The sequence below is a fragment of the Mustela putorius genome, unplaced genomic scaffold (assembly GCF_011764305.1).
Source record: "Mustela putorius furo isolate JIRA1106 unplaced genomic scaffold, ASM1176430v1.1 tig00000224_pilon_pilon_pilon, whole genome shotgun sequence".
Classification (NCBI taxonomy): domain Eukaryota; kingdom Metazoa; phylum Chordata; class Mammalia; order Carnivora; family Mustelidae; genus Mustela; species Mustela putorius.
Window position 1 is genome coordinate 35528900 of NW_025421321.1, and position 16205 is coordinate 35545104.

Genomic DNA, 16205 nt, shown 5'->3' on the forward strand with positions numbered 1-16205 from the left:
TCAGCAATCCTAATGTTTACCCTATATGTAAAAATAATATACAATCACTGAGAACATGAGTCTAGATTTAATATTTTCCTTCTCTTGTCTATGTTCTTTTTAAATATATGTATTCATTTGAGGGTTATTTGAGGGGAAAGAATTAATATTTACCTTACCATCTCTCTTGTATCAGAGGTTATTTTGAGAGTTATATACTATCTTTTTCTCTTAACCCTCACAAAAACTCTATGCAGTTATTATATCATTTTCATAGATGATAAGATTAAGACTTAGAGAAGTTAAATAATTCACCTAAAGTCATGCATCTAGAATGTGGCATGACCAGAATCCAAATCTCTAAGAAAAAAAAATGAGCCTTAAAATCTTACAATAGATTTTAACTATTCTATGGCATCTACAGATCTCTTTACAATATCAAGGATAATCATCAAATATACAATTTCTGATAAAGAGAATGCTTTTGACATTATCACTTCTTTATTTACTGACCTTAGCACTTTTACAATTACTATGAGGTTTGCAAGCCCATAGGGAGTGAAATGATGCAGTGGTGATATTATTATAAAATGTTGAATGAGGCATGACCTCCAGGGCAAAGAAGCTGCTACAAGTCTAAAGTATAACATGCTCCAGCTAAAACAAGAGCCATAGAAATGCTCCTGTAGTGCTTCAGGGCCACACCAGACCCGAGACTGATGGAGGAAGCAGAGTGAGCAAGGAGAGAAACAAAGATGGAGCCTCTGGGGCCAGTGCTCTCATGAGATACAGCCTATTGTACTTGCTTAGACCTTGGACCACCAACTGACAATACCAAGGCATGGGCTTCATTCAATATGTTCCCTTTGTTGGGGAAGCAGTTCCATACTGTGTTTAGAGATGAGGTCTCTGGAAACAGACTGCTTGGATATGAATTTCAGTCAGTCACTTACTACCTATCTGCATAGTATTGACAAGTAATTGCAATGAATGCCTTAGTTTCTTCATCTGTGAAATAGGCATGATGCAATGAAATGAAGTAATATGTGGAATATGAAGAGTTATATGTGGCACATAAGAAAATCCCATAAGTGATACATATTCTTATTATTAAAAACTGTTTCCATTGCCTCTAAGACCAATACATTTGTTCCTTTTTTGACGGCAAGTGTATCTTTGACGGTAAGAAAAAACAAAATAAAAACAAAAAAAAATCACAAAACACCAAAAAAACCTTCCTCCTCAACGGCCCTGAACTTCAATAATATTATTCTTGCTTAGCCAAACCTACTACACCTTTAAGAAGAAAGAAGAGGTAGTCCAGGTTGATTTGCATGAGGATCTAGTTTAATTGCATCAATGTGTTTACCTTCTAATTCTAACCTTAATGATAAGGTCAAAAATGGTCATTCGTATGCACAACCTTGACAAAGCAGAACTTAGATATTCTCTCCAAAAAGCTAAGCAAGCTTCTGATTACCAAGGCAAGCTATTTTATAATAAAATAATTCTCATGAACAAGAGAGAAAATAAAACAGCTCAAAAAACTCAACAAATAATAAAATAAAATAGTCATTCATATATAGTACAAACACAGATATTATGGAGAATCTAAGACTGGATCTAAGTCTTTAAGATAGGATTAAAATACTACTCTTATTGGCTTTTAGGTATTATTGCATGTGGCAAGAAAAGACTCAAGAATTTGGTATGAAAAATACCCAGGTGTTAATGCACTGGTTCAGTCAAGCATGCCCTAGAGATCTGGACCCCCCCAGGGAGGCAATACTGTTCTGGTCTAGTGGGTACTGTCATCAATGTGACCTTTACAGAGGTGGCCTGAATAAGTTATCACCATAAACCACTTGGAATGAAAAGCACCACATCAGTACTTACTATGCTTTGCATTTTTTATGACTCGAATCTTTCACAAGAGATGAGCGGCTCCTAAAGATATTACAAAAGTGGTTTATAAATAGGAAGTAGCTATACTTGCATTCATTGGTTTCTGAAAAGTTGTAATTGCTACATGAATATTTTTACAGCGTAAATGTTAATTGAAACATTTGCTAAATAACAGAAAAATGGCAGACCTATAAATAACAATGCCACTTAAGGAGTAGAAAGGCTTAATTTTAGAAAGTGTGAAGGTACAGTTTTTGTTTCCTTCCTACAAAAAGACTAATAAAAATAAAACCCTCTCTGGGAGCAGACTGCCTTCCATGTATGGTGTATCTTTTCACGTGTTGCCAAACCAGCAATCACCAGTGATGCCTCCATCTTGGTGTGTGGCATCCCAACATGGCTGTCATTTTATTTCTTCCTACTGAAAAGAAGGCCAGCTGTCTATATACAGCTGTTTGTATCAGCCATAAAAGATAATTTTGCTGCATTAACCCCATAAGTTTGATAGATTCAGCAAGGCTTTGATGGTATAATGGCTTAATTTTTCATTCTAATAATAACTGCCTGCCATTTGAAATGAATAGGATCAAAACCAAACATTTCTGTGTTGTAACATGATCTGTGACCCATGTACATATGGCTTGGGAGGCCCGGGGCAGGGAAGTCCTGGACCCCTTTCTAGTTCATCCAGAGGCAGTAAAAACACGAACACCAGGGAAAGGGCTGATGGTAAAGGAGCTCAAGGGAAAGTGACCCAGCTGTCCTCTACTTTTAAATCCATAATTGGCCATAGGCCTGATTCAGGATGAGGCATGTTTTAGGATCTGTACATAGTGCTGTGGTTGTTTCTCAGTGACTATCTTCTTCAACTTGGAACAGCTCCCTGAAAACCTCTCATCTATGTCTTTCCTTCTTTTTCTTCTCTCCCTCTCCCTTCTACCATTATACAGATAAAATGTTAATAATTCGATTATTCACTTGTTTGTATAGATTTTTTTTGGTTGACAACTTAGAAGTGTTTCATTTTAAATGCCAGAACATATCTTGATACATTTAAGTGAAAATAAGGTCATGCAAGTTTGTGCCAACAAGCTACTCAGGCTTTATGTAGTTATTGATTTCTCTACCTAATGAAACTGAGTATCAGCAAATTGTTTTTCATTTTTTTTTTTATAAAGGAGACCACTTTCTGGAAGGAAAATTTAGTAAATTCAAGTGCAAATTTCCTATTTTTAGAATATGGTAGATTTATTTTCATTAGTAAGTCAACATTTTTATTTCCTGTTATCTTTCCTATATATGCCCCCTTTTTGAAAATGATTATAACCCTTCAAGCAAAAACTGCAAAAACATTTTAAACTCTCTTCTTCATTAAATCATTACTCAATGATTGTTTTTTCTACTTTGTATGCTTTTCTATATTTTCTACGTTTTTTAGTCTATCTCCTTCACCACTCAGCTATGTTTCCAAGTTTTCTAAATAGAATATCTTTTACATCTACAACTAGAGGAACACTTACATAGATAATATTTTAAAAATACCTTTAAAATTGTTTCACAATTTCATACTATGCCTGTGGAAACTTACAAAAGAAAACTTCACCACTGCTGATAAAAGACCTATGAGGAACCCCACACAAGGAGTACTAACATAGATAGAAAATAAAGTCATTTTTAGATTTTATTTATTTATTTGAGAGAGAGACAGTTGGAGAGAAAGAGCAAGGACTTGAGCAAGAGAAAGGGAAGATGGTGAAGGAGAGAGAGAATTTCAAGCAGACTCTGTGCTGAGCCCCAGAGGAGCTCAGTCTCAACACTCTGAAATCATGACCTGAGCCAAAAAATCATGAGCCACCCAGGTGCCCTAAGGATCATTTTTAGGTCAACCGTTTAAAACATCCATATCACAGTATAGGAAATAGGGGTTTGGGGATGATTTTGAAAAGCTTATACTTTTCTCCATCTAGTAAGTAATACTCCTGACCAAATATTTTCAATACTATTGAAAATATTGCCAGGATGAGGATTCCAAATACTATTTATTTCCTGTGCTTTAAAACACACACACACACACACACACACACACACACACACAAAACAAAACCAAACCCAAAAAACTTATTTTCAAAATAATTTCGAATTCAGAGAAATTAGAATAGCGTGCAGAACTTCTGAATATTCTTACCCAGTTTCACCAAGTTTTAACACTTTGCCACAGTGCTTTATCATTCTGTCTGTAGATATTTGTATTTTCCCCCCAAACTATATGAGAATAGCTGCATACATTATGCTCTTTAACCCTTAATATTTGGGTATTTATTTCCTAAACGCAAGTGTTTGAATTCAGAAAACTGACTGCAGATATAATGCCGTTATCTAACATACAGCCCATATTTCAGTTTCTTTGATTGCTCCAATAGTGTCCTTTATAAGACTATTTTCCAATACAGGATGCAAGCTAGGATCTCTTTAGTATCCTTTAATCTGGAACAGTTTATCAGACTTTGTCTTTCTTGGGTTTGTCAGGACAAAATAGTGAAAAATATAGGTCAACCATTTTATACAAAATCTCATTATTTGATTTTTTGTTTGTTTGGTTTATTTTGTTTTGTTTTCTGATGTTTCCTTAGGTTCAGGTTGTCAGTTTGGGCTAGAATACCACATAAGCAAAGTTTCCCACCAGATTATTACATCAGAAGGGATAGGATGTCTGTGCACCCTTTATTAGCGACATTGATTTTGATTCCCTGGTTGAGGTACCACTGCAGGAAATATCACTACTACCAAAAGTTCAAGATTTGTCTGCAGTGCTTTTTTCCTTCCTTTTCCTTCTCTTGCTTTTCCTCTTCCTCCTTTCCACCCTCTCTTCTTCTTCCTCTTCTTTTTAAGACTAACAGTATATAATCAATACATTGCATTTGAAAGTCACTTGAATTGTTTTTCCCCTTAATTCTAAATATTGTGTTTGAAATAAGTTATTTCTCCTTGCATTTAGTTTTAGAGTCCCACACCCTTGTTAGTTTTATTTTATTCTTTGAATATGCAGAATATTTATGATTTCTCCTTGCATTTAGCTTTAAGGTCCCACACCCTTATTAGTTTTATTTTATTTTTTGAATATGCAGAATAATTATGATTCCTTGGGGCACATGGGTGGCACAGTCAATTAAGTATTCCACTCTTGGTTTCAGCTCAGGCTGTGATCTTAGGGTTGTGAAATCAAGCCCCATGTCAGGCTCCACACTCAGCATGGAGTCTGCTAAGCAAAGAATTTTCCTCCCTCTCCCTCTGTCCCTTCTCCCCAAGCTCTCCCTCTCTCAAATAAATAAATAAATCTTTAAAAAAGGAGTATTTATTATTCCAAGTGTCAAAATTATACAAAACATTATACCAAAGAAAATTACTCTCTTCCTTATAACTTCCCCTACCCCTTAAGAATCAGTCCCATAAGTTTCTGGTTTATCATTTCCTGTGTTTCTTTTTTAAAAAATAAGCATGTTTCTTATTTCTCCTTTTTTGCATATAGGGTAGCACGCTATAAAGATTCTCTTATACTTTGCTTTCCTTCCCTTAGCAATATATATTGGAAATTAATCTCTATCAGTTCATAAAGATCTTTCTCATTCTTTATTATAGTTGCACAGTTCTCCACTGTGTGCATGTTCTAAAGTTAATTCAGTCAATATTCTTTGCTTTGGCAATTTAAAATTGCCTGTAGTTTTTAACTATAAATGATGCTTGTTAGAGGTACACCTTTGGGCTAAATTCCTAGAAGTGGAATTTCTGCACCAAATGCATTTATAATTTTGTTAAACACTGGCAGATTCTCCTTCAAAAAGGGTTGTTCCATTTTACATTGCCACCAGTAATGAATGAGAAAACCTGTTTTCCAACAGTATATTGTCAATCTCTTGAAATTTTTCCTAACTGGTGAAAAATAATATTGAGTGCAGGGTTGAATTTATGAACAACATTCCTTTATGAATAAAGTTGAACACCTTTTCAAAGATTTGAGGACCATTTTAATATTGTTTTTAAAATTGTCTGTTTAGATGCTTTGCTCATTTTGAAGTTTTTGCTTTTTTCCCCTCAATCTTTAAAGGTTCTTTGTAGAATAAAACATTATACCTTTAAATAAGACATATTGTGCAAATACTATTTCTGAATTTGCCATGTGTCTTTAGAAAAATGCATGCAAATTCTTTTTTATGTAGTAAAATGTATAAAGCTTTTATTGTTTCTAGATTTTGAGTCACAATTCTAAAGCTTTCCTCTACACTTCTGCTGCACTTTCTTCTTCTTTTTTCTTTTCTTTTTTTTTAAATATTTTATTTATTTATTTGACAGACAGGGATCACAAGTAGGCAGAGAGGCAGGCAGAGAGAGAGAGAGAGAGAGAGAGGAGGAAGCAGGCTCTTCAGCAAGCAGAAAGCCCGATGCGGGGCTGGATCCCAGGACCCTGGGACCATGACCTGAGCGGAAGGCAGAGGCTTAACCCACTGAGCTACCCAGGTGCCCCTACCTTTATTCTTCTATTTGTACAATTTAACTTTTACATTTAAAAATGTAATCCATTTAGAGTTGGTTATTTTGTATAATTTGAGGAATAGGTTTACTTTAAATTAAAAAACAATAGGGTTTTTTAATGGAACTAACCAGTCCCTAAAGGCTTAGAAAAATTATGGGATATTTAGGCATAGGCCCTTTTTGCTGAGTAGTTCCCTGTTAACTTCCTCCTTTTAAAAAATCTCTCCACGGGTTAACTTCGATAAATTCTATTTTCCATGGAAACCATAGATTTTATTTAGCTTTTCAAATTTACTTGCATGGAGGTATGCTAAGTAATTTCTTAGGGTTTTTAAATATTTCCTCTGAATCGATAGTTACTTGTTCCTTGTCATTTCTTATTTTGTATATTTGTGCATTTTCTTATTTCTTGATTAAATAGTGCCTGTGTGTTTGTTTATTTTTTTTTTCAAAGAAAGAGAACTTTGGTATATTAAATTGACCTACTGTTCTACTACCTCATTAATTGCTGTTTTTATTTTTATTGATTCTTTCCTTGTGCTTCTTTTTTGTTCACTTTGTTTTTCTTTCTTTAGATATCTGAGTTGGAAATTGAATTCATTTACTTTTATTATGTTATTGATATTGATATATGTGCTTAAAACTGAAGTTTTCTGATTGCTACTTTAAATGAATAACATAAATTCAAGTATATAGTATTCCCTATAATTATTTTTCAGAAATATTTTAATTCTCTTCGCATTTTCCCTTTTGGCTAAGAGTGAAGATTTTTTTTAACATTTCCAAGTAGAATAAGCTTTTTTTTTAAATTTTTAGCTTTATTCTATTGTAATCAGAGAAAGTTTCCTTTAATATTTAAGTACACTATAATTTATGCAATTGTTTCAGTAACTTATTGTATGATCAATTTTTGTGACTATTCTACATGCACTTGACAAGAAGGTACATTCTCTATTATTGGAGTGTTATATTTGATACAGCTCTGTAAGAGCTTATTACTGATTATGTTGTTTAATTCTGCTAAATCCTTATTTTTCAATTAAGCTGACCCGTTTCATACTACATATGTGGTACCAAAACATTTTATTGTCAGTGTTTCTTTTTGCTTGACTCAAAGATAGTCATAATCTAAATCTACATTATAAATTACAACTTTACCAATACAGGTATGTCTTGCTTAATGTTTTTTAGCCTGAATTCTCTTTGTCTGATGTCAGGATTACAAGCTCTGCTTTTGTATTATATATACATATGTGTATGTATATATATGTGTATGTATATATAATACACATATAATACATTCTGTGATATATTCTGAATCATTCTATTTTAGTATGTGTCAGCATAGAGTTAGGTTTTGCTGTATGAACCAATGTGAATGTCTTTTTCTTTTAGGTTAACTCAGCTCAATTTATTTCTTTATATCACTGTTATATTTCATTTAAACTGTTATAATATTTTGTGTCATCATATCTCTGCATATTGTGTTATTTTTAATGTGGTTTTTTTCTCTATGCAGTATGACTTTTTTGCTTTTTTTCTTTTTTATTTCTTTTGTTATGAAGAAAGGTTTGTATAATTAGCAATACTGTATTATACATTTGGAAGTTGCAGATGTTAACCAAACTTACTGTGATCATTTCACAATACATACATATATGTTGTACAGCTAAAACTAATACAATGTTCTATGTCAATTATATCTTAAGTAAAAATAAATAAATAGTTTTTATTTTTATTCTGGTGGTTACCTTTGTATTTGTGCCTTTTATACTGCCTTTAAACGCCCTCTTTCCTTAACCCTTTTTCTGAATGGTTTGTCAGGCTTTAAATTGTTTTGACTCCCACCTATCTACCCTATAATAGATTGAATAATCTTTATTTACTTTTTCCTTCTCTATTCCTTTTCTTCACATTTTGAAAGTTTTATTCTTTCTATTTTTCAGCATGTGGCATTAACATGCCATTATCCCACCCATTTTCCCACTTTTATTTTATGATTACATCTATAATGATATATATTCAATACTCACCATTAGTTCTATTCCCTAAGTTTGTCCAGTCATCTCTTGGCCAGATAAAGGGTTGCCTTTAACAGATTTGTTAGGTAAGGTTTAGGAATAAATTATTCCCTAATTCTTGCATGTTTAAAACAATTTTTCTATAACACTTGATATTTTAAAGTCAGCTTGGTGTGATATATAAAATCCTTGAGTTAATTTTTTTTACTTGAGTTTCTTAAATGCTATTCTTTTTGTTTGTTTGTTTGTTTGTTTTTTTCTTAAATGCTATTCTATTGCTGCTCTGCTTTGTATGTTACTCTTGAGTAATCTGAACCAGCCCAAGTTTTTAGCCTTTTAAATAATTTGTTAATTTTCCTAAAGGCCCTGAGGATATTCATTTTTCTTTTTCCAGGTCTCATTTATAGACATTTAATTTCTTCTTTTTATGTCTTCTATTTCAACTAGTTTTTCTGTGACCTTTTTTACTTCTTTTTTTATTTCATTTTCATTATCTTTGTAGTTTTCCTGCTATTCTTGAGTGCCCCTTATGAAATTTTTATTTGAACCTACTCACTATTGGTCACCTTGTAATTTGGTCTTCATTTTTAAATTTATGAGATAATTTTGTTTCTTTAATTTCTTTCTTGAGTCCTATCAATTCTCATGACATTTATTGTCATTTTACTATTGTCCAGTTCTGTTCCTAATACTTGAATTTCTGATTATAGGTGTGGTATGTGTATATTACAATAAGACCATGCACTGAGAGTATTATGTTATAGCGGGTCACTTCTGTTTCATGATATCAGAGGGTGAAATTTTTATCATTTGAAATATTGCAATTCTTATTTTCTGTTTTTCTTCTTAAAGTAGTTTTACATACGATTGGCTTTTCTGTCTAGGTAGTTAAATAGGGGTCCTCACCAAAAGCTCCCTCTTCTGTCAGTATAATAAAATGCAATTTTTAAATGGGTTTTTGTTGGTTGGGTAGAAGGGAGAGATTGTTGTACCTTAAAGTTCTGTTTTTTCATCAGGGTCCTTAACTTTTATCCTACTTTGTTTTTTTATCTTCAACTACCACATTTTCAAGAGTCACCCCCTTTCTCTATTCTATGCAAAGCTCCTAATTTGTCAATTTCCTGGTAATAATGCTGGTGGCCTGAGCCCCATGTGGTTTTATTTGTACTTTTGTTGATTTTATGGGGTTTTTAAGAAGATTATAGAGAGCATAGATTCAGGAAACCACCATTGTTTTCTAAGACAAACTTGTGATTTGAATTGCATATTCTGCCTAGAATATGCTTTAAATGTGGCATTTGATGTAAAAAGTAAATTTCTTTACTCTTTTTTATTCAATTGACCCTCCTAATACTGTTCTCTGCTGGCAGATAATCAAACATTTTGAAAGAGGCTTCATGTTAATTTTTGCAAAATCATCCTTCTCTCCAAATTTAAGTGTTTCTTTTTGGAATGGGACATATATTCCCTGACCCAGTTTCCCAAGGAAGATTATCCAGTGGCTTATGTAATGTCTGCATATTTCTTACAAGGAGAGGGTCTTAGGAAGATCCATATTTTCTATTTTTAAAGATTTTATTCTATCATTCTTCCTCCTCCATGAATAAAATTAGAATTAGTATTAGAATCACGGATGGTCCCCAACTTCCAAAGTTGCAAAAGCAATATGCATTGGTCAAAACTACACTTTGAATTTTTAATTGATCTCTTCCTGGGCTAGTAACACAATATTTTCTCATGATGCTGGGTAGTGGCAAGGAACTGTAGCTCTTAGTCAGCCACATGATACACTTATAACCTGCCCACACAACCATTCTGCTTTTTCACTTTTACTAGAGTATTCAATAAATTACATGAAGTATTTGACATGTTACCATAAAATAGGCCTTGTGTTATTTTGTTTCAAGTTTTTATTTAAATTCCAGTTAGTTAACATATAGTCTAATATTGGTTTCATAAGACTCATCACTTACATATAATATCCAGTGCTTATCACAAAAAGTGCCCTCTTTAATACCCATCATCCATTTAGCACTTCCCCCAACCACCTCCTCTCCAACAACTCTCAAGTTTGTTCTTTATAGTTGAGTCCGTTTTATGATTTGCCTTTCTTTTCTCCCCCAATGTTCATCTGTTTTGTTTCTTAAATTCCACATATGAGTGAAATCATATGGTATTTGTCTTTCTGTGACTGACTTATTTAACTTAACATAATACTCTCTAGCTCTATCCAAGTTGCTGCAAATGGCAAGATTTTATTCTTTTTTATGACTTATATATATATATATATATATATGTAATATATAATATATAAAATATTTTGTATATATAATACACAATATTTAATATATAATATATATTATATAATAATTATATATAAATATATAAAATATATTATATATAATATCTTATATATTATATATAATAATTTATATGATATATAAAAATATATACATATATATAAAACATATCTTCTTTATCCATTCATCAGTTGATGTACTTGGGGCTCTTTCTATAACTTGGCTATTGTTGATAATGCTGCTATAAATATTGGGGTGCATATGTCCCCTTGAATAAGTATTTTTGTGTCCTTTGTGTAAATATCTAGCAGTGCAATTGCTGGATCATGGGGTAGTTCTATTTTTAACTTTTTGAGGAAACTCCACACTGTTTTCCAGAGTGGATGCACAGTTTGTAGTCCCACCAACAGTTTGAGAGAGTTCCACTTTATTAAAATTTTTGCCAATATCTGTTGTTTCCTATGTTGTTAATTTTAGCCATTCTGATAAGGGTGAGGTGGTATCTCATTGTAGTCTTGATCTTTATTTCCCTGATGATGAGTGATGTTGAACATCTTTTAATGCATCTTTTAAAATAAGCTTTGTGTAAATGGTGTGTAAAACGGTTTTGCCCAACTATAGGCTAATGTAAGTGCTCTGAACACATCTGACGTAGGCTGAGCTAAGCTATGGCTTTTGGTAGGTTAGGTGGATTAAATACATTTTCAGCTTATGATAGTTTAGACCTATGATGGCTTTATTGGAATGTAACCCCACTGCAATTCAAAGCAGATCTGTACAGGGAATGTAAAATGCAGGGGCTCATATAAAACTAACGTGAAAGTGATTCTTTGTGCAACTCAGTATAGATGATCATTTAAAGGTAAATAAATCCCTTGCTCATTGTTCACACTGCCAAAAATCTAAGCATAAATCTATGCTATTTGATAAGAATGACAAGCAACCATAGGAATAGCAAGAACTAATGAGAGATGAACACAAAATAACATATCTTAAATTCAGAAGATAAAATTGAAATAACATCACAAGGTGAGTTCATACTGACAAATCTCAGAAAACTTAGAGCTTTTTATTCAAGTTTTATATTATCTTCTGTCAAACATGTCTGAAACTTTAGGATATTTGAATAGCAGATCATTTTGTAGACTTTAGGATCAAATTCTCATTATTTTAAAGATGTTGGTCAAATTGGTTAGGTTTTGCCAAATATTTATTGTGTAGAGAGTGGTGATGATAAATAAACATTATGTGCAAGACTTTTGTTATTGAATAGTTAATTCAGCTGAAAAAAAATTCAAAAATAAAATAAATCAGTGAACTATTAAATAGGAATCTAAATAACATGACATAGCATCAGTAAATGTCTAAAAGACAGTTTGCTCACTTATGTTACAAAGTTTAAAACTTCACCTAATCTCTATAAAGTCTTATCTTAGCAATATATTGAGCAATAGGAGTTTTGCATATGAAGACACAATAGCACTAAAGAACTTGTTAAGGTAAAGATCCCTGAGTTGAAGACGGAGTTTTGTGTTTTGACATTATAATATTTATATCTATAAAAAAAAAAAGAAAAGAAAGCTTTGAGCAGCTTACTGTAGTACCCACTGACTTCAGAGTCCTCTCCTTTATGTTACTCCAAAAGCTTGCATTTAGTTCACAGATAACTTACAAGTCCTATGATGCCAAATAAAGTGAAATCGCAATTAACTTAAGATGGAGTACTTTGGTCGTTCGGAGTTGAAGTTAATTGTGCTGCTGTTGTTGTTGCTGTTTTTAATTCAGAGTAATCAATTTCTGCTTCAATATTATTGCTGAAATTCTTTTTGAAAATAAATCAGCTTATGTCTCCATTTAGTGAAAGAATATAAATAAATGTGTACCAAATAATAGGATAGGTACCGGAATTATTTCTTGATTAAAAAAAAAAGTGCTGATCTTAGGACTTAGAACAATACATATAACAACGTCTTCAATAAGTATTTTGAGAGAATGAATTATTAGATATTGCTTACCCATATAAATTGAATGCAAAAAGTCAGTTATGGTCCTTGTTAGTAAAGTTCTGGTTAAACTTATATTAAGGTAATTGGTTCTAAATCCACATTATCAAAGGGAGAACATTTTTATAATGTCCCATTTAGGATCACAATGTCTGCCAATTCATTAAGATGTCTATGAAATAGGAATTTCTATGAGAATTTTAGGATTCACTGACAATCTCCAATTCTAAGAACAATTAACCTTATTATGAATGATAACCAAACTCACATATAAATTGTCTGAATTAATAACAAGCATGGCATGAAGTGTGAATTAATAAGCTGTATGGTAAGCCCAGTGTTGTTGACAGAGTCCTGAAGAGAACTAGATTTGTTCCTGTTGAAATGATATAATCCTTGCGTAAAAGATGGATGCAACAGGACTTCACCTTGTTAATAATGAGTAGCATTCCAAAGCTTCTAATAGGTCATTGTTTTATATTGCATTTGAATGACTACCTTTGGGAAATCCCAAATGATTTCAATTAAAGTGGCCATTATGGAAGTCAATAATTATGGTAGTATTTGAGAGGTAATTCTTTTGTAATATGATATAAATGAACAAAAGATATTATCAAAACCTTAGGGACCTTGAGAATGACAGGAAATATGCAACAATATTAACAAATGTACATGGGAGAACACATTTGAAACATGGTTGTATTCATTGTGGCCTCATCAAAAGTCCCTTAACTTGATGATCTTGGTATATGTGTGGATATAAGTGTCTGAAGCTAAGAAGTGTGTGAGAAAAAAGTAGTAACATTGGACAAAAGTTGTTATACATGATGGAAATTAAATAATGATAGTCCTGTGGGAGCAGAAAGTAATTAGAAAACTCAACACACACAAAACAAATAATCATATAAAAAATGGGCAGAAGATATGAACAGACACTTCTCCAATGAAGACATACAAATGGCTATCAGACACATGAAAAAAATGTTCATCATCACTAGCCATCAGGGAGATTCAAATTAAAACCACATTGAGATACCACCTTACACCAGTCAGAATGGCCAAAATTAGCAAGACGGGAAACAACATGTGTTGGAGAGGATGTGGAGAAAGGGGAACCCTCTTACACTGTTGGTGGGAATGCAAGTTAGTGCAGCCTCTTTGGAGAACAGTGTGGAGATTCCTCAAGAAATTAAAAATAGAGCTTCCCTGTGACCTTGCCATTGCACTATGGATATTTACCCCAAAGATAAAGATGGAGTGAAAAGAAAGGCTATCTGTACCCCAATGTTTATAGCAGCAATGGCCACGGTCGCCAAACTGTGGAAAGAACCAACATGCCCTTCAACAGACGAATGGATAAGGAAGATATGGTACATATACACTATGGAGTATTATGAATCCATCAGAAAGAATGAATACTTTTGTATCAACATGGACAGGACTGGAAGAGATTATGCTGAGTGAAATAAGTCAAGCAGAGAGAGTCAATTATCATATGGTTTCACTTATTTGTGGGGCATAACAAATAACATGGAGGACATGGGGAGATGGAGAGGAGAAGGGAGTTGAGGGAAATTGGAAGGGGAGGTGAACCATGAAAGACTATGGACTCTGAAAAACAACCTGAGGGTTTTAAAGGAGTGGGGGGTGGAAGGTTGAGGGAACCAGGTAGTGGGTATTAGGGAGGGCACGTATTGCATGGAGCACTGGGTGTGGTGCAAAAACAATGAATACTGTTACACTGAAAAGAAATTAAAAAAAAAAAAAAAAGAAAGAAAAGAAAAATTTCAAGATATTCCTGGAAAGAAACCAGGTATTCATTTACTGATAGTTGAATACAGTCCTCTCATTGACCTGAACAGCTTCTTTGCACTAGATTTCAGAAATTCCTTTAATGGACTCAGTACTAACTTCCCACTTGCTGTCTAGCTGTGTTTTTTTAGCTCACAAAATGTATCTGTTTATTGCTGATGAGAGACTATTGAAAGTATCTCAAACATTACTGAATTATTTAGTATTGGCTAAATATGCCACCATACTTTTTTTCCTTCCACTTTCTGCATCACATGGAACATGACACAATTCTACCAAGTCTGTCCAGTTAGGTATAATATTTTTTATTACTTTACAAATAATTGCTCCTTTTTTTTTTTCCAAGAATCTGGACTATAGCTAACAGGTACAACTTCTGCCTCAGAAGAGTAAATTCTAAATAATCCAATCAAGAAATGGGCAGAGGACATAAACAGACATTTCTGCAAAGAAGACATCCCAATGGCCAACAGACACATGAAAAAGTGTTCCATATCCCTCAGCATCAGGGAAATACAAATCAAAACCTCAATGAGATACCACCTCATACCAGTCAGAATGGCTAAGATTGACAAGTCAGGAAACAACAGATGCTGGCAAGGATGCGGAGAAAGGGGAACCCTCCTACACTGTTAGTGGGAATGTAAGCTGGTGCAGCCACTCTGGAAAACAGCATGGAGGTTCCTCAAAAAGTTGAAAATAAAGCTATCCCATGACCCAGCAATCACACTACTGGGTATTTACCTTAAAGATACAAATGTAGTGATCCAAAGGGACACGTGCACCCGAATGTTTATAGCAGCAATATCCACAATAGCCGAACTATGAAAAGAACCTAGATATCCATCTACAGAGAATGGATAAAGAAGATATGGTATATATACACAATGGAATACTATGTAGCCATCAAAAGAAATGAAATCTTGCCGTTTGCAATGATGTGAATGGAACCATAGGGTATTATGCTGAGAGAAATAAGTCAATCGGAGAAAGACAATTATCATATGATCTCCCTGATATGAGGCATTTGAGAGGCAAAGTGGGGAGATTGGGGGTTAAGGAAGGAAAAAATGAAACAAGATGGGATCAGGAGGGAGACAAATCATAAGGGACTCTTAATCTCACAAACAAACAGAGGGTTGCGTGGGGGGGGGGGTAGGAGGGTAGGGAGAGGGTTATTGGATTATGGACATTGGGGAGGGTATGTGCTATGGTGAGTGCTGTGAAGTGTGTAAGCCTGATGATTCACAGACCTGTACCCCTGGGGTTAATAATACATTATATGTTAATTAAAAAAAGAAAAAAGAAGAGTAAGATCTTCATAACCGAGCCATGCCTTTGCTCAGTCTCTGGAGTATCTGAAGAGTTTTTATGAGAATTGTCCAAAACCTCTCATTTAGTCTTCTCATTCAATTAATTGATACAGGAGTGCCCTTGCTTTCTTGTAACATTTAGATAAGAACCAAGTTCTATTTAAAACTTGAGCCAGCAGGAGAGATAAAAACTTTAATGTTTTCATTATCTTTCTGATCATAAATGTAATTCAAAGTCATGGCAAGACATTTTGTAAAATGAAAATATGAACACTAAAATTACCCATCAATAATATAAAATGTTTCCGTACTTTTCATTATACACTTAATGGTGATATATAAAAT